Below are 21,670 nucleotides of genomic sequence, written 5' to 3'. Positions count from 1 at the left end.
TTGTACTCCCCTTTAAGATCTGCTCTATTATCTGATCAGTTGTTTAGGCTTAATAATAAAATTAGTTTAATAATAGTGGTTTAAACAGACACACTTTATAAGTGTCTTAAACTATTTGATATAATGCACTTATTTCAGTGTTCCTGTAGCTCAATTGGTAGAGCATTGCGCTATGAAGCGCAAGGTTGGGGGTTCAATTCCCCGGGAATACATGATAGGAAAAGATTGTTAGCCTAAATGCACTCTAAGTCCCTTTGGATATAAGTGTCTGTTAAATGAATAAATTTAGTTATTGTGTACATAGATTTTGTCTGAAAATATTCCAACTAACCAAAACTAGCATCTTGAGAAGCACAACTTTGCAAGTAAAATTAAGAAATGTGCATTAAAGGGATTTTACCAGTGTCGAGAGGTGTTGTCAGGCATGACATGATTTATTTATAATAGTAATCAGAATAATTAATTGTTCCAGCAAGTATTATAGTTCATTAACATAGCTGCAGACTGCTTAGGGTTGCTAAGTAACATAGCAATCAATAATTATTCTAGAACTGGTCTTCCTAATGATGTGGATCATTTGGATGTTTCATGCGGATAATTCCATTGATGCTATGTGATTTTAGTGGTTTTAGTGTCTATTGTTACGTGTCTAAAAGATATTTTACAGCAGTTGGGTTAGGGTTAGGGTTAGGGTTAGGGTTATCCAATCAGATTATAGTCTTCAGTAACACTTTACAGTAGGGTGCCATTAGTTACATTAACTAATACTGAGTAACACATTTGTTACAGTACATATCAATCTTTGTTAATAAAAAAATACATCTGTTCATTGCATATACAAGTTCACTCAGGTCCATTAAATATTCTTCTTATTATTATTTGCAATTAGAAATTTGTTTAACTGCAGAATTTTATGTATGTACGTGTTTACTTTGAGTGCCTGAAGCACAGTTTCTGCCTTTCTCAAAACTTTTTGTGACTTTTTTTTACTTCCTAGATTTTTTTTTTTTTTTCTCAGTTAAAATAAATTATTTGCTGGAGGCCTGTACAACGAAGAAAATGTTATTTTTCTAGCACTGACCTACTAACGACACAACTCCTATATCTATGGCTATGCTAACATCCCTTAAATCACATCCTCTATCACATTAGCTATATACTATAACATAACAGTATAGGCTCATTTTAAAAGATGCCTTCAGATCTTTCCATGCAGAGTCAAACTAATGAAGGCCACTTTTTCCCAGAGCCACAGCTCAGTGTCAGAGACTGTCAGAGTCATATTCTGGCTGTGTGTGTGAGGTATGGAGGCAGACACTCGCACTGGTCCCCTGAGAAACCCCTGAAAAAGCCAGCAGTCAGAGTCCCACCTGTCAGGGATGAGCTTTGGCATATCCGTGTGTGTGTGTGTCTGTGTGTGTGTGTGTGTGTGTGGTAGTGGATGTTGCACAGGCTTCAAATTGGTCCCAGTGGTGGGAAGCACTGTGCTTTTCAATATCTTTTCCATGTTGTCTACTGCGTGCTACAGCAAGATTTGACTGCCTTCACTCAGTGTACATCAAATTGTGAATGAACAGAAAAATACTAGAAATACAGTTTGTCCTCTTGTAATGACAAATTCTGAATAAACTCTAGATTATGATACACACATATATATATATATATATATATATATATATATATATATATATATATATATAGATAGATAGATAGATAGATAGATAGATAGATAGATAGATAGATAGATAGATAGATAGATAGATAGATAGATAGATAGATATGAAAATAATATGTTGGATAAACATATTTGGGTCAGACTTGACACTCATTTTTTTGTCCTATCTGTTGATTTATTTAAAATGCATTTAGAATCCATTTTAGGGTTGTATATTTTCAATTTTTAAATTCAGTATTTTACGATCCCCTGGTTACATGTTACATGTACTTACTATTATAATAAAAATAGATTATGTATGATTACATGCAAGTAACCTTAAACCAAGCCCTAATCCTACCCCTAACGGTTCACTAATGTATAATTAGTTAATTAATATTACTCAGAATTTGAAGAAAGATCTTTTTCTTTTCATTACCATGGACACTATTATATGTCATTGACCCATTTTCACAAAGCTTTAAACTTGACCAATATTATGTGAGCACTGTAAAAGTAAAAAAAATGTGTAGACCCAATTCTACCGTGATCTATAAAATGCTTTCGTTGGAGTAATTTAAGTTTGCCAGGATAATCCAGTCACATTAAATCCTATATAGACTGATCATTTAAGCTATGACAACAAAGCTAATGGTAAATGCATTTCATAATCACTGCGTTTACAGTCAGAGGTCCCCTTTTGTAAGGAATGTTGGCAGGAGTCTATCAGCTCAGCTGGCTGATATGATAGACCACAAAAGTCCAAGAGATCCTCAGACTAAGAATGGTGTGGCTGATGACTAACAGTCCCTCTGACCTTTAACACAGATGAAGAGATGTTCTGCTTTAAATGGCAGTCTGGTTTTCAGCACCTTCTTTTGGTCAATTCCTCGATAGCCAACTAAAAAGACCATGAAGGTTTAGAAAATAAAGAAATGATGAACTGTTGTTTGTGCTTCTGACAGTAGTCATTGAAAATTAGGACTGGCACTTTTGGGAACTACACTCCAGCTGTATGGACCACAATAGTCTATCATTATCCCAGTCTCTGCCAAGCCACAGACATCAGATCCAGATTTGTCAATGTGCCGTACTGTAGTTTTAAGGGAATTTAAGCAGTGCCTTGAGCATTTCCCATTCTTCAGCTGGGTCAAGAGTTTGTCAGCAACCTGAGGACATCACAACATCCAATGATTCAGAGCGTTAAAATGCAAATGTGGATCAGTGCAATCAAAACTCTACGCTGTTTGCTTTACCATAAAAAAAGGGGAAAATAAATCAATGTCCTAAATAATGAATAGGTGCATTTTTAGCAGTAGAATTACTGTGGTAGTTTATAATTACTGGGTCATTTCAGCTGGACGGTGCATGGAATAAATCTGTTATACAACACGAGCACTACCAGTAAATCATTCTAAAAGAACCTTGCCACAGTCTCACACATTTAAGCATCCTTGATTCAAAATTGATTGTTTTTTTCTGCAGCAATCAATTTATATATTTAAATTCACTCAGTGCTTTGCTATTTATGTATGGCTTGGAAATGTGATTGTGCTTAAAAGTCTTAATGGCCTGTAGCTGAAGTATAATTGCAAATTGCCTTGTCATTATATGCAGTACAATAGTTTTCAGAAATAAAAACAATCGATAAACAAGACTGCAAATAAAAACTGTTAAGGACAGATAAACCTGCATATAAAGCAAGCCACCGCCACAATAACCCCAGTCACTTTGAAACATATCATACCACAGCCTTGGCTAACACAGTGAGCTGAGAAATACAGCCAGATGTTTGCATATAAAAAGATTATTTGTGAAAAAAAAAAAAGAAAAAAAAAAAAATGTAATGCCAATTTTGAGTGCATTTTCTGATTTTCTTTTCTTTTCTAAATCTTATTTTAGTTTTTCAAGGGTAAAATGTATGCATTCTATACAGAACTCAGTAAGGATATTATGCATGATGCAAACACATATAATGGAAATTATACAATGCATTGAGGCTAGACAATGGTATTTATTTTGCTTGCTTTACAATAATCTAAATCAAGAATCAGTACCCTAGTATAAATCATCACATTAAAATAATAAATTCTGAAATACTTCAAGAAATGTTTCCTAGAAGACTTTCTCCACAATATTATACACCTTGATGATATAACTTTGTGCACATCTCATTATATATTATTAATTTCTTTGTTTCAAGTATATACTATATACAGTGCTATATTGTATAACGGACCAAACTCTGTCTCTCTTGTCCTCATACCTGTTTCTGAGACCTGTTTTTCTGGCCAGTCTGGGATTCTGTTAATGCAGAGAAAGAAGTCTTGGCTACAAGGGGTCCTAAGTGCTGCCAGCAGCACCGAAAGCCCCTGGAGAGAACTCACTGATCAAATTATTGAGTCCAGAGAGTCCTCCTGGAGTTCAGCAATGACTCTTAATGCCTTTTTTTCCTTCACCTAAAGGTTATGGTCAAAGTGGAGTGAAAATGGAGTTAAATTTGGACACAAGATTAAATTTAATCATTATAGACACATCCTTTTGAAGGATTTGATTTCCATCATATACCATATATAATTTATACTGTAAGGTTTATGTGTTGTTTTCTCTAGAAGGATTTGCAAAGCATTCAAAACTGTTTATTATTATTATTATTTTAGGATAATATTTGATTAATCCTCATATATATGTCTGTCCATCCAGAAGATGGAAATAAATAGGTAATGAATGATGTATTAATTTTTTTTTTTTTCATTTTGGTTTTGAAGGTTTATTAATAAAATTTATGCATTTCACTAGCTGCCTGATTTCCTGCTAGAGATGCTAAAAAAAAAAAAAAAAAAAAAAAAAACATGGGAAAACAACCTTGTTTCCTTCATTCAATTCTCCACAATCAGAAAGGCCCAAAGTGCATCTGAAGTGGTTAAAATGGAATATGATCACAGGACACGGCTAAATGCAGAACGGATTTCTGGCGCTGCAAAAAATCGATCCGTCAGCCAAGAAACGTGTGTACATACATGTTGAAAAATCAATGAGCAAATAAATTAACATAACAGCCAGAGAAGCAGACAGACCATCACCTCCAAAAATCTGGAGATGTTTCAGAAGCTCAAAGAAAGAAAACAACAGGGGGTCAGTGGATGGAAAAAAGAGATAAACTTAATCTATATCTTTCAAAAAAAAAAGCAACAACAATAAAACAGATATTCTTTGAAACAAGCCATCAAAACCTTCCTTGTCAGAGGTGGGCGTTAATATCCAATTTGTATATTAAACTGTAAACTATGGTTTGTTGAGCTGCGTATTTACAGAACAGATTCAGTTCAAGTCCGAGTGTGGCTGCATTGTCCAGCGTTCCTGAATGTTATCGACAAGATACTAGATGGATGGGTCAGTCTATTCAGACAATCAGAATTGCAGGATTAGTCCTGAGTTGAAGACTATAGAGTCCAAGGAGACTGACAAAACATCAGCATTCATCTAATCCTATAGTAATGGAGGTTATCAAAGCCACAAGCCCAAAACGACTGAAGACGGCCCCTCAGCTAAAGCCATTTGCATAACATTACGCCTTCCTAACAATGAGCATTATGAGCATATTGGTTTAAGTTCTCACAAGATCTCGAGGAGCTTTACTAGCATTCACTGGGGGGAAAAAAGTAGGAAAATCTCAGTACTTGTTGGTTTATGTCCTTTATAAATCTTGGCGATCTCTAAAAGTGTATTATGGAACAAAATGCAGTTTGCTATTCATATACTTCGTGATATCTGATGATTTAAAAACCTTAACCCAAAGATTTTTGTTATTTATTTAATTGTATTCTTTTTTGATATTTCATCATTAAAAGCACAGTTTCATCTTTATTATCATTTAGTTTTAGATTAGTTAAATGCCAAACTACCTACTTAAAAGAATTTCAGAAAAGTGGTCTCACTGTATAATAGGTGGCCTTAACTTCTATGTACTTACATCAATAAATAGGTACAATTTACTTATTGTGTTCATACTGTATTGCAAAACACTTCTGCTGCTATGAGGTGGGGTACGGGTAAGGATAGGGACAGGTTTGGTGGTATGGATAGGTTTAAGGGTGGATTAAGGTGTAAGGAATGGGTAAACAGTGTAATTATAACTGAAATTACAGAAATTAATTAAACTGTATATGTAATTAAATGCAGGTATTTTGAAAATAGAAATACGTTGTAATCACATGTAAACAATAATTGCATTGTTTCAAATTTAAATAGTAGTTAAGTCCACTTACTAGAAATTTGAATCACAAAAGTAAACTGTTTTCTTGTATTAATATATATATATATATATATATATATATATATATCAATCAAAACTTACATAAACTTGATAATTTCAGGAAACAAGAAGAAGAAGAGGTGATGTGCAATTTGTAAATATTATTTATTAAAGTACAGTATAACATAGAAAATTAAAACAATTAAAAAATAACTGCACAAAAGTGTCTTCTATTTCATATTTGGCTGTTGTCGCTACCAGGCAAGGATTTGTCCAAATCAAGCTTCCTGTATCCAGAAGCGAACATGGCACCTAAAAACAGATCAATGTAGACAATGGTATGTGTGAGGAGCAGCATGTTCCCCCTGCTTTTATCCATTTTTTTAAATCTCTGAATTTCTTCCCCGCTTCAAAGACCATACTGTGCACAGTTGGGGGGCTTCAAAGCTTCAAGTCCACAGAATTAGGGGAGAGAAAAGCAGCTTCTGCATTGCTGACGGCTCAGAAATATCACAAGGCAAGCAAGTAGAAAACCTAAATTTTCCTCTCCCTCTTAAGAAGAATGAGGTGTTTCACCTGCATCATTTAAACTGAAGATATGGATGTGGTTTTCACCTCTGGATGAGATTAAAGGTGGACATTTTTGACCGAGCCAGACCAGCTATGGCCTCTGAATGTCGCTTGTTGTGTCCTGTTCGACATTAAATCAACTCTAGGTATGTTGGGTGAAAATGCTATCTTATGATACTTCAACAGTCTTTGTCGCATAAAACAAGTATTATGCTAAAGCTAATAGAATTAGCATACAAGGTGTAATGAGTGTTTGGGGTTTGTTATTAGGTCGCTGTGAGCGGAACAGAATTCGATCTTGTATTCAGAGCGCTGGTGAAGGTCTTTATGTGCAGAATGTGATGTTTTTACTTCATATTGTTACCAGATTTAAGAAAAAAACTTTAAAGTTCTTAGAGAACCTTAGCTAAAATTGCTACTTACAGATCTCTAAGGACTAACTGTAATCTAAAAAAAAAAAAAATAGTGGGTGCAGAAAATTCCCGACTTTTAAATGCACATCTGCTAGGCTGTTTTTTACATTTTCATACATTGGTGTATCTAGCCCAGGTGGGGACCAGATTGTTCTCTCAGCTTGTATCTGTGCTCTCTCTAAAATAGCTATAGTTAAGTCCCCAGCACCCTCAGCATTCTCTGAACCCCACGGCTCATAATTATGCATCACTGGTCACATTTGTTGGGGGAAAAATACTGTGACTGATGTAAAATAATTAGTGTGCTGTGAATGGGGCAGCTTGTTGCCAGTGCGGGATCAGTGCTGGCTAATGGGCTGTGAAAGGAGGTTGCTACATAGCTGCGTTGTGCCTTGCGCTGCTAAATAATGCAGTATGTGCATGCACTGCACGATGGGCCGATCATACAGACACGCTCCAGCACCCAATTATATTTTACCTGCCAAGGTGACACGCTAGCTAATGCTAATAGTACCTCATTACCCAACACCCCCCCCACAAAATAACTTTTTTTTTCTTTTTTTTTTTGCATCAAGATTTGGTATTTACTGTAGTGAATCCTAATCAAGCGAGTTCCTATCAGTTCGAAGACTGGTAGTGTATGAAAAAATAGCTTTCGTGTGTCAGCTGTCAGCATGTTTATGCTCTCCATACACTGTTTACTATTAGAGAAGCAGGAAATATTTTAGATATATGGTAACACTTTGATTTAATGTGTCATTTTTATGTTACATATATATTTATAGTAAAAATGTATGTGTAATTACAAGCAACTAACTTAAACATTAAACCTAAAACTATAGTAAGCATGTTTTAGTTAATATTACTCGGTATTTATTTTTTTGCAATTACACTTTAACAAGGACGCATTCAAATAAGGTTTGATCATTAATTGCAAGCGATTCAATAAACTCAAGCTGAAAGTGTATATAGAAATGTATGTAAATTATCTGTCTTCCATAAAATGATATTAAAGTAAACACATTAAATACAATTTAATTAAATTAAATTTGATTAATTGTTAATGTTTAAAAATGGTATGTGCCCTGCTATTAAGCTACTAAATTTACATAGTTTCACAATTTCCACTTCTGTTAAGTAATATGACATGCTGCCTACTAGGTGCATGTTAAACTACTATTTTTTTATTTATTTATTTACACTGTAGTCATTCTGATCACTGTCAATATCCCTGCAGATACATCTATTTCCTCCCTCATCCTCATAAACATCTTAGATATTCTATTGTCACAATCATTTATATGCATTGTGGTTATTTGACATATACTGCTGAAAGTATTACAGTATACATTTCCTCACAAAACACGAAACAGGTGTAAAAAATCTTCTTAACATCTCCCGGAAAAGGGACTGAAACCGTGTCCTGTCAGAAGAAAATGGCATCAGAATTTCTGAGACCTGAAAAAAGAAAGAAAAGAACCAGTGCCAAAGGTTATCTTGCAAACAATAGGAAGAAAATGGACACAGGAGATCCAAATAAAATAACTTCTTTGTTATGTCACAGCTATAGAGAGTAAAAAAAACATATATAATATATATAATTGTATTTATTATTTGTATATAAAATATATATATATTTTTTTTTGGAATATTATGTATTATCTACATAATAACAAAAACACTGGTGCCAACAGAAAAATAGCATCATTTTAAAGTTTCTAATTTAGAGGCCAGGTCTCACTTTCAGTATAGATAAAATTTCCAGCTTCATATTTGTGTACACAGCAAATACGTTTAACCCCGGTTTGACTCCCCACAACCATCCAATTAAAGCAGTACTTGATGGCCCATTCATCCAAAGTGCTTTATTCACACTTTCAATGATGAGGCTAGCTGTAGTTCAGTTTTGCCGTACGGCTCTCACCACATTACATACACTTAATTTTGCCTGAAATAGGCTTAATTTGTCACAGCAATCACAAATAAATGCTGGAGCATTCCTACTTAGCAATGTGAATTACCCATTAACGTTGGAGCTGTAATATGCAGTAAAGTTTAAAATGCTTTTCAAGATCCAATTTTCATATAAAGCGCTCTGTCTTTATCACTGATTCAAGGCAGCACCTGACAAAGTGTCTGTTGTTCACCTTTGCTTTTTAAACAGGAATAATTGTTAGAGAATTGTTGCATTATATTTTAAACAATAGTTGGATGTGAATGAAGAAGTGCACTTTTTTTCTTATATAAAAAATAATCCTTTTGTATTTCAAAATATGGTTACACCTATTATTAATATTGTAAAATTATATTCTTCCTAACGTAAGAATAAAAGACGTGACTGCAATTCTCCATGAAAATAAATCCATATGTCTCAATGAAAATACATAATTTAGGAAAAGATTAAACTGTTCATGAAAATAGTCAAAAATGATTACTGATAACAAGGAGTTTTTGTGCAAACACAGTGAAGTCAATGTTTGCCACAAGTATATAGCATGAGAATACATATTTGCTTGTAATGACTGTACTTACTGTGTAATTATAGTGTAATATAAACTGCAATTACCATATATTATTGTTTTGAACACAATTATATATGCATATAGTTTTTGTTGTTTTTATCTGCAGAGCCAATGCATCTGTGTACAATTATGGTTGACAGAGTAATTACATAGATTTAATTAAAATCTAAATTTGCATATATCCACCGGACAGATACAGATGTTCTTCCTTAATTTAGGTTCCTGCAGTATTGCAGACCATTATGTATTTACCAATACTAGATGCTGTAATCACTATTCCAATATAATATAGAAAAATTTAAAATAGTCACATTGTGATCAAATATGTATTGTACATCTTTGAGTCATTTATGAGTGTACGTCATGTTTAAGATTGTTATCAAATGTAATTCAATCAAATAGTGCATATTGTGGAAACATAAAATATTTATTTTGCAAACCTTTTTAAAATGCAATAAATTCTATTAAGATATAAATACAAAATCTCTTTTTTTTTGGTATATTCATTTACACACTTAAAAAAAGAAAGAAAGAAAGAATTAATAAATAGGATACTTTTCTATAGCGTCTCTATATCGTTTCACCTTGCCACAGCCATTTCAAAGACCTCGTCTAACTTTGTAATAAAATCTAAATATGACTTTGAGAGGCGTCGTGTTTTTAAAGTATACCTGAGCTTAATATATGTTAAGGAAAAGCATTAAAGTTCACTCCCATCCTCCAATCGCCATGTTTCTTTTATACTGATCAGGCAGCTCTCAGTCTTGTGTTTTGACGCTGATTCATGACCATCTGCTGTTTTCCTTAGTTTTCCTGATAATCAAACATTCTAAACCTTAAAAATCAACCGTCGCCTAAATCTGTGTTAAATTGTGCCAAAGCTTATCAAACTGATAATAGCAGGGAGGGGGGCTGGCTGAGAAACACACACACACACACACACACACACACACACATAGCAGATTACAGTCAGGGTGACCGGACTCAGGCATTCTAATGGTATTGATTGAAAACAGCAGGGGGTCCAGGGGCTGAGAGCATGAGATATTCACTCACCTGCAGTACAAAGTCACTCTCTCTCTCTCGCTTTCTCCTTTTCTCGTGTACACACACACACACATGCACGCGCAAATCAAATCCCATTTGGGGCTGCTGTTAAACTAGCTGACTAAATTGGCCTGCAGCTCTCGGTCTAATACAGCAATAATGTCATACTGCGCTTGTTTACTCTGAATTTTAATTTTCTGTTTCATTGCTTCTGGTTATTGATGTTTGCGTTATCACGTTCACTTTAAACTATTGATAAATTGGTGTCTCAGCTTTCATACATATAATTACTTCAGGTGTCTCGCCGATAGAAAACACTGAACCAGTCTGAACCAGGGATACTGCAGCCAAAGAAAAGAGAGAATCTTGGAGAATTCAAGATTCCCACAGTCAGGCATACTATGATATAAAATTATCAAGGTTCATTAAAAAAAAAAAAATAATAATAAGGATTACAATTCACAATTGTTGCCCTGTATTTCTATTATTTAGCATATCAATCTCTCTTTAGCTGAATAGAGTTGTAGTGCAAATTATTTACATATTTTAATGTGTTTGTAAAGTTGTTTTTTTTTTCCCTGTTGAACAGAATAATAGGAAATGCAATGATAGAAAATATTGAAGATTCTCATTTGCCACTCATATTGTTGTTAAAAAAATTTTTTACAGTATTTTTGTATTAAAGACTCAAAAAACAGACATAATCAATTCACAGTAATTCATTGTTCTTTTATTGATGAATCCCAAGCTAGTGTTCAAACAGGCCTCTTACAGTTCGAATGAAAAACTTTATATTTTTTTTGATAAACTGTATATATATATATTTGATAAACTTTTATATTTTTTTGATAAACTGTATATTTTAAAATTAGCACATCCATAATGATGTCTCTGTATAAGTAGGCTAAATGCATTAAAATCTTAATCATCATGGTCATATTCATTTCCAATGCGTCATTGCGTTTGTGTGATTATATCTATGTGGAATCTCCTTGGAGTCTTCAGTGAACTGGAATTGCCAGGATTGCTGATGCTACTATTTCATAATGATATTGAGATGATTTGAATGATAGCGGTCACGGGGCACTCGTCTGTGAGGATGAAATACTTGAGGTGTATGAGCATGTGTATATTACCAATGATTCGACAGAACCATAATAGATGGGCAAAGAAGATGTCTAAGACTGATTGTATAAATAAATTGTATATTTGAATGACTGAAGTTATAAATAAAAAAAGTCTCATCTATAAGTGCCAAGGTGCTACACATAAGTAGGGTGAAGACAGGGAGAGTGGGAGAGTTACTAAATTGTGACAAGTACATTTTGTACGTAATATCTCTTTTCTCTATAGTGTATAGATGTTTAGCTTCAAAACTGAACAAAATGGATTTTCAAGTTCAATGCATTTTAAGCTTTATTAACAGCATGATGTTGATTCCCATGAAAATAAATGAATGAATGAAAAAATCTATAAAAAAAAAATAAAAAAATAAGATTGATGAGGCATTTAGAATGGAGGTGCCAATTTTGGATGATTTATACGCTGAAATGTGAAGCATAAAATTTATAAAAGAAAGTTTTAATAATGTTTTGGGTCAGTAAGGTGTTTTTACTGTATTGGAAAGACGTCTGTTTCATTTGTTTAATTAAAAATTCAGTGTGAATGGTAATATTGTAAAATAGGATCACAATTTACTATTTTTATTTCGATTTATTTTATTCAAATTAATTTTATTTTACTTCTGTGTTGCAAATTTAGATTTTCAGCAGTCATTACTACAGTTTTCAGCGCCACGTGATCCTGCAGGAATAATAGTGTACATGAATTCTTCTGTCAAAACTTGCCATCTCTTTATTTTGACATTTGTTTTGTAGTGTTAGTTGTAATTGTCAAATGTGACATAACACAGAAAGGATTAGCAAGGTTTTTTTTAACACTAAAGTCATATTACCACACATATCTATAGGTTGTATTTTTAAAGAGCCATTATTTTAATATTTGCATCAATTTACTTACTTTAAACACCACTGTCACCTTGATTTCTGCTTTTTGTAATCATGCAGGAGATGTAAAATGTTTTTAAATACCAAACGTAGTCTGCTTTTAGCGCAGCGACTGTTAAATATAAAATTAGTCAATGTGTCCAGTGCTTGCTTGGTTGCTTTCTTTTTCTTTCTCAGTTTGCGCTGCAATGCTTTTGTGCAGAAGGAAAAACAGGAAATCTCTAGGAATCATGTAGCATATAGTTTTGCTCACACTTATCAATCAAGCTCTGCGCCTGTGCATGGATGTTTTTTCTAGCTTCTACATGCGCCACTTGCTTGTAATTTGACATTGTGGATTTGTGTGTAAGTGAGTGTGCTTCTGAAGGTGCTCGTGTGTCCATGTTCGTGTACGCTTTGTGTGTGTGTGTGTGTGTGTGTATGGGGGAAGGGGGCTTAGTTAAGGCTCCTGGAGGCCTGGCTGGCCAGCTTCAGAAGCTCTGCCTCAGCCCAGCGCAACACAGCAGGGAGTCCTCTACAGAACCCAGGAACAAATGTCACCAGTTCTCAAACCCCCAACCAACTAGCCTTCCCATCCTCCTAGCCATCAACACACACACAACTGGTCTTATCAGGGCTTAGGGAGCGGGGAGAAACAGAGGCGTTCCACCCTGCAAGAAAAAAAACACATGCAACAAAAGCGGGCATACGCTTTTCTTCACAGCTGCTGTGCAGATAATTCTAGATTTCTAATTGAATTTGAAGACGACGGGAGAAGATGCTGCTGTAACGTTTATTGAGAAGTGAATTCTCTGCCCTGTTTCGGTGCCAGCTTGTTATCGGTAAACAAGATGGTGGCAACAGGTACAAAGTGCCGTTCTGCTAAGCTGTTCTCGGTGAGGGATTCTTCAAAATAACCTCGGCCACTGGGGAAAATATGAAGTGAAGGAGAGAGAGAGTCTTGTTTTTCACTCTCGGTGCCTCTTGTTTTATGTCCATGGTGCAAAAAGAAAAAAAAAAAACAGCATCTCTCTGCAGCACGAAGCCAATTAGGTTTTTCGCACAAGAGTGTCTTAATCAGTGGCGTAATTGGAGGCACCCTGCTGAGATTGAGGCTGGGCAGACAACAAGGTCTAAACCAACATATAATCAGACATATTGAGCTTCAAACTCTCCAGAGTGACAGAAACCGTCATTATAAAGAATTAACCGAGTGTTTGGCTAAACCTGCCGAAACAAAGTTACTTGGCATCATTAAAAAGTATAAGGTATACTTAACAACCGACAGGGCTTTTCTTTTTTCTTTTTTTTTTTTTCTGTGGTGCATTTTATTTGCATCAGTCCTGGCTATTATATGTGGCACTGAATCAGAAGCTGTTTTTAAAGGAATTCTGGTCTACACTTTCTTTCCTGACACATCTGAATCTAAAAGACGGAAGTTTAAACAAAGGTTTTCTGTTCATCAGTAAAGTAGTAAAGTGGCCATACATTCTTAAGTTATTCCCTTCTTGAGTATCAAATCAGCATGTTAGAATGATTTCTGAATGATCATGTGACACTTCAGACCGGAGTAATGATGCTGCAAATTCAGCTTTGCCATCACAGGAATAAAATACCTTTTTCAAATGTAATAAAATACAAAACACTTATTTTATATTATAACAATATTGCACAGTATTACAGTTTTTACTATATTTAATTAAATAAATGGTGAGCATAACTTATTTTAAAATCATCTTACCAACCTCAAATGTTTAATAGTAGTGTATGTAGATATTATGACTGGCCATCATTTATATATATATATATATATATATATATATATAAATATATATATATATATATATATATATATATATATATATATATATATATATATATATATATATATTAATACTCATGCAGTTTCTGAGATAATTGTTTCAAAATAAAATGATACTTGCTGTACAAATATTTTATGTAATGTTTTAGTTACTTTTAGTAAACTGCTCAAAATAATTTTAAAGAGATAGTTCTCCCAAAAATGAAAATTCTGTCATTAATTACTCGCCCTCATTTCGTTCTAAACCCATAAGATCACAGTTCATCTTCGGAACACAATTTAAGATATTTTTGATGAATTCTGAGAGTTCTCTGACCCTCCCATATACAGCAATTTAATTACCATGATCAAGGTCCAGAAATGTAGCAAAAGAATCTGTAAAATAATCAATGTGACATCAGGGGTTCAGACTTAATGGAACGAAGCTACGAGAATACTTTCTGTACGCAAAAAAAAAAAAAAAAAAAAACGCTTCAAAATGGCATCGGGGTGACACGAAGGAGACAAATTTTTGAATAAAGTCATTATTTTTGTTTTCTTTGTGTACAAAAAGTATTCTGGTAGCTTTGTAAAATTACTGTCGATGATGTCACATGAATTATATTACCGTTCTCCTTGCTATGTTTCTAGACCTTGATCATGGTAGTTCTCTTGCTGTCTATAGGAGGGTCAGAGAGCTCTCGAATTCATAAAAAAGATCTTAATGTTTTTTGTTTGGGGGGGGGGGGTGAACAAAAGTGAAGTATAGCATGACATACCTCTGGACAGTCAGTATTCCAAACGTATTTATGTCAAATACTTATACACCCCTCTGACTGTACTTTTCCTGTCACTGTGCACTAATTCAGAATGTCTTCTTCTGTACAGAATCATGGGAAATGCAGTGTCAGAAAACAGTTTAGTGGAAGATTCTGATGGTACTGGAACTGATATTGTAGTTCCATATATTGGGATTATAATTGTAAAAAGTGTTTGTTGTAAAGAGCTAAAAGAACGCTAGGCCCAAACACAATTTATGTACAGTAATTCATTGTTCTCTTATTGCTGCATCACAAGCCAGTCAATATGAGACCCTTCTTTAAAAACATCTTATGTTTGAACGAAATGAACTAAATGGTTTATGTGAAGTTCTGCCCTTCATATAACACAACATAAAAAATAAAGAACATGTTGAATGTTCCCCAAGAAGTCTGTTGATGGAGGGGAAAGATTATGATTGCTATGAGCACCATCATCAGGTTACTGAAGAGGAGAAGGTGGGAAAGGAAGACTTGGGGGTTTTCCCTCCTCCTTTCGCTTGCGGGAGCTTGAACTCTTTTTAAGTCGGCCACCACACCATGGCTAATGGCCCCCGCTGAGCCTGCTGTCTCACTCCCGGCATCAAGCCCATCAACCCTAAATCAAACCATAGAAAATTGGGCTTAAAATATTGGGGAGAGGCCCCCCAAAAGAGACCCAAAAGCTGCATCTGTCGCCGGCTTACATGAAAGTTGAGCTCACGAGGAGCAGTGGTCACATCGGTCCTCGCTTGCAGTAGATCTAAGATGAAAAGGGTTGAGGCTTGTTCCTCTTGTACGGTGTTTTATAGAGCAGGATCTCGTGGACTGTTGGAGAAATACAGTAGGTGCCGTTCGATGCGTTGCCTGATGGATATGACATGCTAGTAGTCTCGAGCGAGCTAAGTAAAGGTGAGCATCGTGTTCAAAATGATCCTATTTTGTTGTATCAATTAGAATACCGCTGTCTGATCTCATTTGACTTGGTCTGAAAAGTTCAGAAGGTGTAAATATTGTGTTTTCTGTTCTATTCCTTTGAGCCTGTTACAAGCTTCCTCAAAGTGGAAGTGTCGACAAAACTGTCTTTTTGCAATGCTAACAAGACTACATCATGTATTGTTCCCAAAATTATTTGTGCAAGCATTTTTCGGAGCACAATCAGCTGGTGTGTGTGTGTGTGTGTGTGTGTGTGTGTGTGTGTGCCAGCAGAATCATATAGCTGATGATGCAGAGGTGAGGATTCGGAACAATGTGGCTAGATCAGGACTAGCCTTCCTGCAACACACACATGCCATGTTCTGTTCCTAAAAATACACATACACACACGTCACACACACAAGCAGCAGTCATTCCGCCAGCGCTGTCTGTATTCTGTCAGTCCGTCTGAAAAATGCATGTGACGAACGGCTGAAAAATTTAGAATATCCCGGCGCGATTCCTGTGGGCAGAATGCAAATCATTGTGTTAGGGATGCTGTAAACTTTGAGCTGGAGCTGAGTTTGGCGTGGAGAAAGAAGGAAGCATTGTGCATGTTGCAGAGGGGAGATGGAGGGCAGTGTGTGTGTGTGTGGGGGGGGGGGTAGACTGACTGATGCAAGTGCGTCTGTGTGTGTGTGTGCAGGGAGTCACTGAGCTACAGAGTATCATGGTTCTTTGCAAAAGACACGTATAGACGGGTATCACCGTGAACATCAGATGACAGGTGTGGCGTGAAGACCGTTTCTGATGTGACCTTTGCAGGATCCGTGATTGTCTGTAAAGTGAAACAATAAAGAAGCACCAGGCGATGTCTGCTGAAAACCAAGCAGAGACGGCGTCACACAAATCTAGCATCACTTTGAAAGTCTGAACAGAATTATAAGCCTGGTAAAAGGAGTAATTAAAAAAAATAAAATAACTAGAAGAAAGAAATGTTAATTATCCATGAGAAAGTACTGAGAAAGACAAGACAGGATAGATGGATTTGTGGAATTTGGGGGGGGGGGGGGGGGCTATTATACAATAATAAAAGATGGGAGGGGGGTGTATTTATACAAAGAGTAGGTTTTTCATTGTGTGAAAATATAAACACAGATGAGCTGTGTCTTTGATTTGTTCCTGCTTTTCACTCCACGCAGCAGGGATGCGCAGGCAGACGTGCCCTCTTTGCATTCGGTGTAAATAGGTACCGTGGACGCTGCATGATGAGATTATATTCCACCCCGTTTCTCTCTCTTTGCTTTCTTTCTTTCACCCTCCCTCAAAGGACACATTTTTTCAGCACTATTATGTTTTTTTAAGCTGGCTTTGATTCAGCTGTTTTTTTTTTCTTCTTCAGTGTTTTCCTCTGAATTCATGTGTTGCATGTTTCAGTTTCCTTGCAGATGATTGTGTTTTCAAATCAAGGTGTCTGATAGTAGTTTTTTTTTTTTTTTAACCACTATCCAAATAATGAAATTAAATTATACAAACAGAAAAATTAATTGCTAATTTTTAATGGAATTAAATCTTTTAAGCTATGAATAGAAGCTGTCTTGAAGCATTCAGCTTTAATACAATGTTGGTTAAAATTCTAAATTTGTGATGTTTAGAAATAATCCTGTGCAGTTTTTGTTTGTGGCTATTGTTTTTACACATTGTATATGTATAAGGATATTCTCTATAAATACTAAATTCAAATTACTTATTCTGACCATTCATATTTCATCCAATATGGTGTAATTGAATGGCTTTTTAAACTTTAGATTCATTATATATAAATCAATATAATCATTATATATGAATATAATTTTTCCGCATCATATGCTGTCTAGTACAAGGCTAAACTCACAGGCATCATAACACACCAGCAGCAGCCATTTTTTGTATCATTTCATGAGGCTTAGTAGGCCACCAGGACATTAAAATTAGACATCTCTCTCTATCTACAAATCTACACCATGACTGAATCCTCTATTTGTCTAAAACAAACTGCACAGTCACTTCTTTATATTCAGATTTGTCTTCAAAGACGTATCCCCCCCTTTTTAACTTCTGCAAACAAAGAAAGGATAAAAGGCTGATCTCGGCAAAAGCAAGAGCAGGAAGAAAAGAGAAAATTGATGGAGATGTGTTCAGCGCTCTGATGTGTTTTATACGGTTTTTAGTTGCTGTTTATTGATGTCATTACACTCTTCATCTTTTAACAGTTCTTTGATTTGTTTTTCTTTTGCTCCAGGGGAGATTAATAAAAAAAGAAAACAGTCAGTACTAATAAATGTGGGTGAGAAACAGCAAAAACAATTGACATCATCGTCATCGACAACATTAATAATAACGGCAATAATAGCAGGTTGTAAAACAGGTGAAATTTTGCAGCCATTCTGTATTGTTTGAAATAATACGGTACGTGTTAAAATATTAAACAGTGATAATACAAACAAACAAATATTTATTTGAACATATATATTAAATTTGAATTATCTATAGCGTTATTGTTATTGTTGTTGTTGTTATTATATTACAATAACCAAGGCTTAATTTACCATAGTTACCATTGTAAGAATCTCATAATAATAATAAAGATGCTGATACAGAAAGTAAAATATCAAACCCAAAATTAAGACAGAATTGTATTCTATATTAAGAATTAATCAAATTCATTTTCTATTCTTATAATAATAATAATAATAATAATAATAATAATAATAATAATAATAATAATAATAATAATAATAATTTTATTACAAATGTAATAAAAAAAAAACAAGTAAACAGTTGGACTGTAATGATGATTCTAATAGTGAAGACTTTTATTTATTGAAAAGGCAAAATTTCACCCCTCTTCTCTTGCTTTATTTAACTCATTTTGCTTTCCTTTTCAACATTTTCACATTTTTTTGAATGCAGAGGTATTTATTCAGTGCCCGGCTAAAATTCTGCAAGTTCTAATGCTGTGTTCGCGAGGAGCTTTCCATTTTAAAATCACAATGCACTATACACCGCATTGATCTGGGGATCCCGAACTTTATTCGGTATTAGAGATTTCAATAGCACCAGTTGGAATAAAAGTGGAGGCTTGAATGTAATGGGGGTGGCAAAGCAAGTCTTTAGTCTGTGTTTTTGAACCTTACAATGAACCAGAACACAAAAGGGGCTGGTCCGCACACAGATATTGTTGCCTGTGCAACCTTACAAAGCGGAGAGCCTTTGAAGAGAATTTTGAGTCGGCGCACTGAAAAGAAGCTTTGTATTTGTTTATGTGCATGAAACTACACTGAGATGTCCGAGGCTAGTTGTGTATTTGGAGTTCAGTGATTTAACAGTTAAACAGAAATGCCTATTAAGATGAAAAAGTTGTAGACCGTTGCAGTTTAATCAGGACTGAAGGAGGCTTTAATGGTGTTTGTTGGTGCTATTTGTTTGTATGTTTGTATTTAAATAAAATGAAGATAAATAAAAAGACTGGAGCTAGTGAGTTTGTATTTTATTTTTATTTTTTTCACTGAGACTGTTGCTAATTTGCTGTAAGAGTTTATGTAAATGCTTTTAAGTTCTGAAATGTATATTCATTGTTTGAGCATCAAATATGGTATTTTGCAATTAAAATGATCCGACAAGCGTAGTAGATGGGTCAGTATTTTTATTTGACCTTCCACCACTAAGAATACTGCAGAGACTGTTTTAGATTCCTCTTAAATTCAAGTCCTAACTGTTAAACATGCTTCCTAGATGTTGTTTTTAATATTAAATGTTATTTTATTTATTTTGTTTTCTAAAAAAAGGTTTTTATTATTTTAAAAAAACTTTCCTTTAAATTGTGGTATATAAATAGTTCTAAAGACAATCTTGTGAGCTGTATGTTTATAATAAATAATAATGGTCATTTAAAATAGATGTGTTTATATGTAAGGCATGTTCTGTGATATGAAAAATGCCTTTTTTATTTTAATGCTCCTTCCAAAATCTGCAAACCAACAAATATTGCCAAACATAATAAAAGGCTATCGCAAAATGTTTCTTCTTTTGGTAGCATTTCTATTAGTTTATTTGGCTATTTATTCAGTTATTGGAACAATTTGTGTTTTTACATGTTTTTACTGATTTCATCTTTGCAGTCCTGGATTAGAAAAATCTGGTCCTAGTTGTCTAATTTGCAGAACTGATTCTGTCTACAACAATAATAAAAAATATTTATTGTGGTTACATAATTCTTAACAACTCTAAATTGATCAAAATACAATATATATATATATATATATATATATATATATATATATATATATATATATATACACACAAACAAACACACACACACACACACACAAAATGATCAGACCTATTCCAATAAACCTGCTTTTACATGGAAAGTTCAACATTCATTAAATCATACAACCCATTAAAATTATTTGTAATGCACAGGAATTATATGTGATGCTAATAAATCATATACAGTTTATAACAAGTTTCAAAATTAACACGAGTAAAATTGCATTGTCTCAACATGATGTTTCCTCATCTTATGTGCTGTTGTAAGAATTGTTACCAGTGTTGAGCACTTTAACATCACTGTGGTGTTATTCAAATACCACAGTTATTTTTATTCATCTATATATTTAACTTTTGTCACATGAGTGATTGCAAGGACTTTTTTCCTCTCTTCCATGTCGGTACCGTGGACCAGGGCAGGACATGGCTGGCTCCTGCCCAGCGTTACTGTGACAGCCAGGATGTCGGTTCAGGACCTTTGGTGAAGTCGGGGTCATGGTAAACAATCATGCCAGCACACAAGTGGGTTTTAGCGCGCCCCTTTCATTCACGTGCAGAGAAAGGTGCCCCTCCCCTCAGCACACAGCTTCAATTCCTCTGGCTTCCCGAGGGAAAATACTGCCTTTCTCTAAATAAACCCACTATATCTCTCTCTCTTTCACCCTCTCTCTCTCACACACACATGCACACACTCCAGTAGGAGAGCAAAGCTTCGCGGGACGTGACCTCGGCTCTCCTTTAGGTAAAGCGGCACTCCTGGCTATGCGCAAGACCTGTGACTTCTTTTCTCAGCTTGGTCCTACTGGGAGAAGGCAGGAGATGCATATGTAATCCTGATGTGTCTGTATGTGTGAAAGAGAAAGACTGAGGGAGTTCTTTTGTTCTTTTTTTTTTTTCTTGGACCTTATTTATTACATGCTGATTCTACTATGTAAAGGAGCAAAGTGCAAATAGTTGAAGTTGTTTTTTTTGTTTGTTTTTTTAATATGCATTCACAGAATAAAGTCAATCCCTCTGATGGAAGCTGGAGCAAGAGTTACGTATAATTCAAGCTGGTTTATAAACAATAATAACTAGTTTATGATATGTATATATTAACAGACTCTTTCACTACGCTTACATCATGTGGAGACAGGATATAGGGAGACAGAGTTATGTTACATGTTATTTTGTGAAGAAGAGATTATTATAATACACATTAAATCTAGCTTTAATTATTGAATTAATATAAAAATATATATACTAATTCTAAATAATATAATTAGTTGTGATTGTGATACTAAAGTACAAACAAATGAAAATGTTAGTTCAGTATGAACAAATTACCACCATATTTTACTTCTGCTGAGAAAAATGCACTGAAACAATTGCTTGTGCATTATTTTCAGTTTAGAGAGAGA

General features: G+C 34.6%; 1 long non-coding RNA gene across 2 annotated transcripts; it reads left to right on the top strand.

The window, feature by feature from the left end:
• The first annotated feature begins 6,230 nt into the window (after positions 1-6,230).
• LOC113116193 (uncharacterized) lies at positions 6,231-21,618 on the top strand. 2 transcript variants are annotated; one of them, XR_003293990.1, is made up of 2 exons: positions 6,231-6,625; positions 20,686-21,618. It is a non-coding gene; the product is annotated as an uncharacterized LOC113116193 (long non-coding RNA). The 2 variants fall into 2 exon arrangements; XR_003293989.1 differs by lacking the exon at positions 6,231-6,625 and adding an exon at positions 15,373-15,956.
• Positions 21,619-21,670: the final 52 nt, after the last annotated feature.

This window comes from Carassius auratus, chromosome 16 (genome assembly GCF_003368295.1).
Source record: "Carassius auratus strain Wakin chromosome 16, ASM336829v1, whole genome shotgun sequence".
Classification (NCBI taxonomy): Eukaryota; Metazoa; Chordata; class Actinopteri; order Cypriniformes; family Cyprinidae; genus Carassius; species Carassius auratus.
The sequence above is the reverse complement of the archived record's forward strand: the minus strand, read 5'-3'. Positions and strand labels throughout refer to the sequence as shown.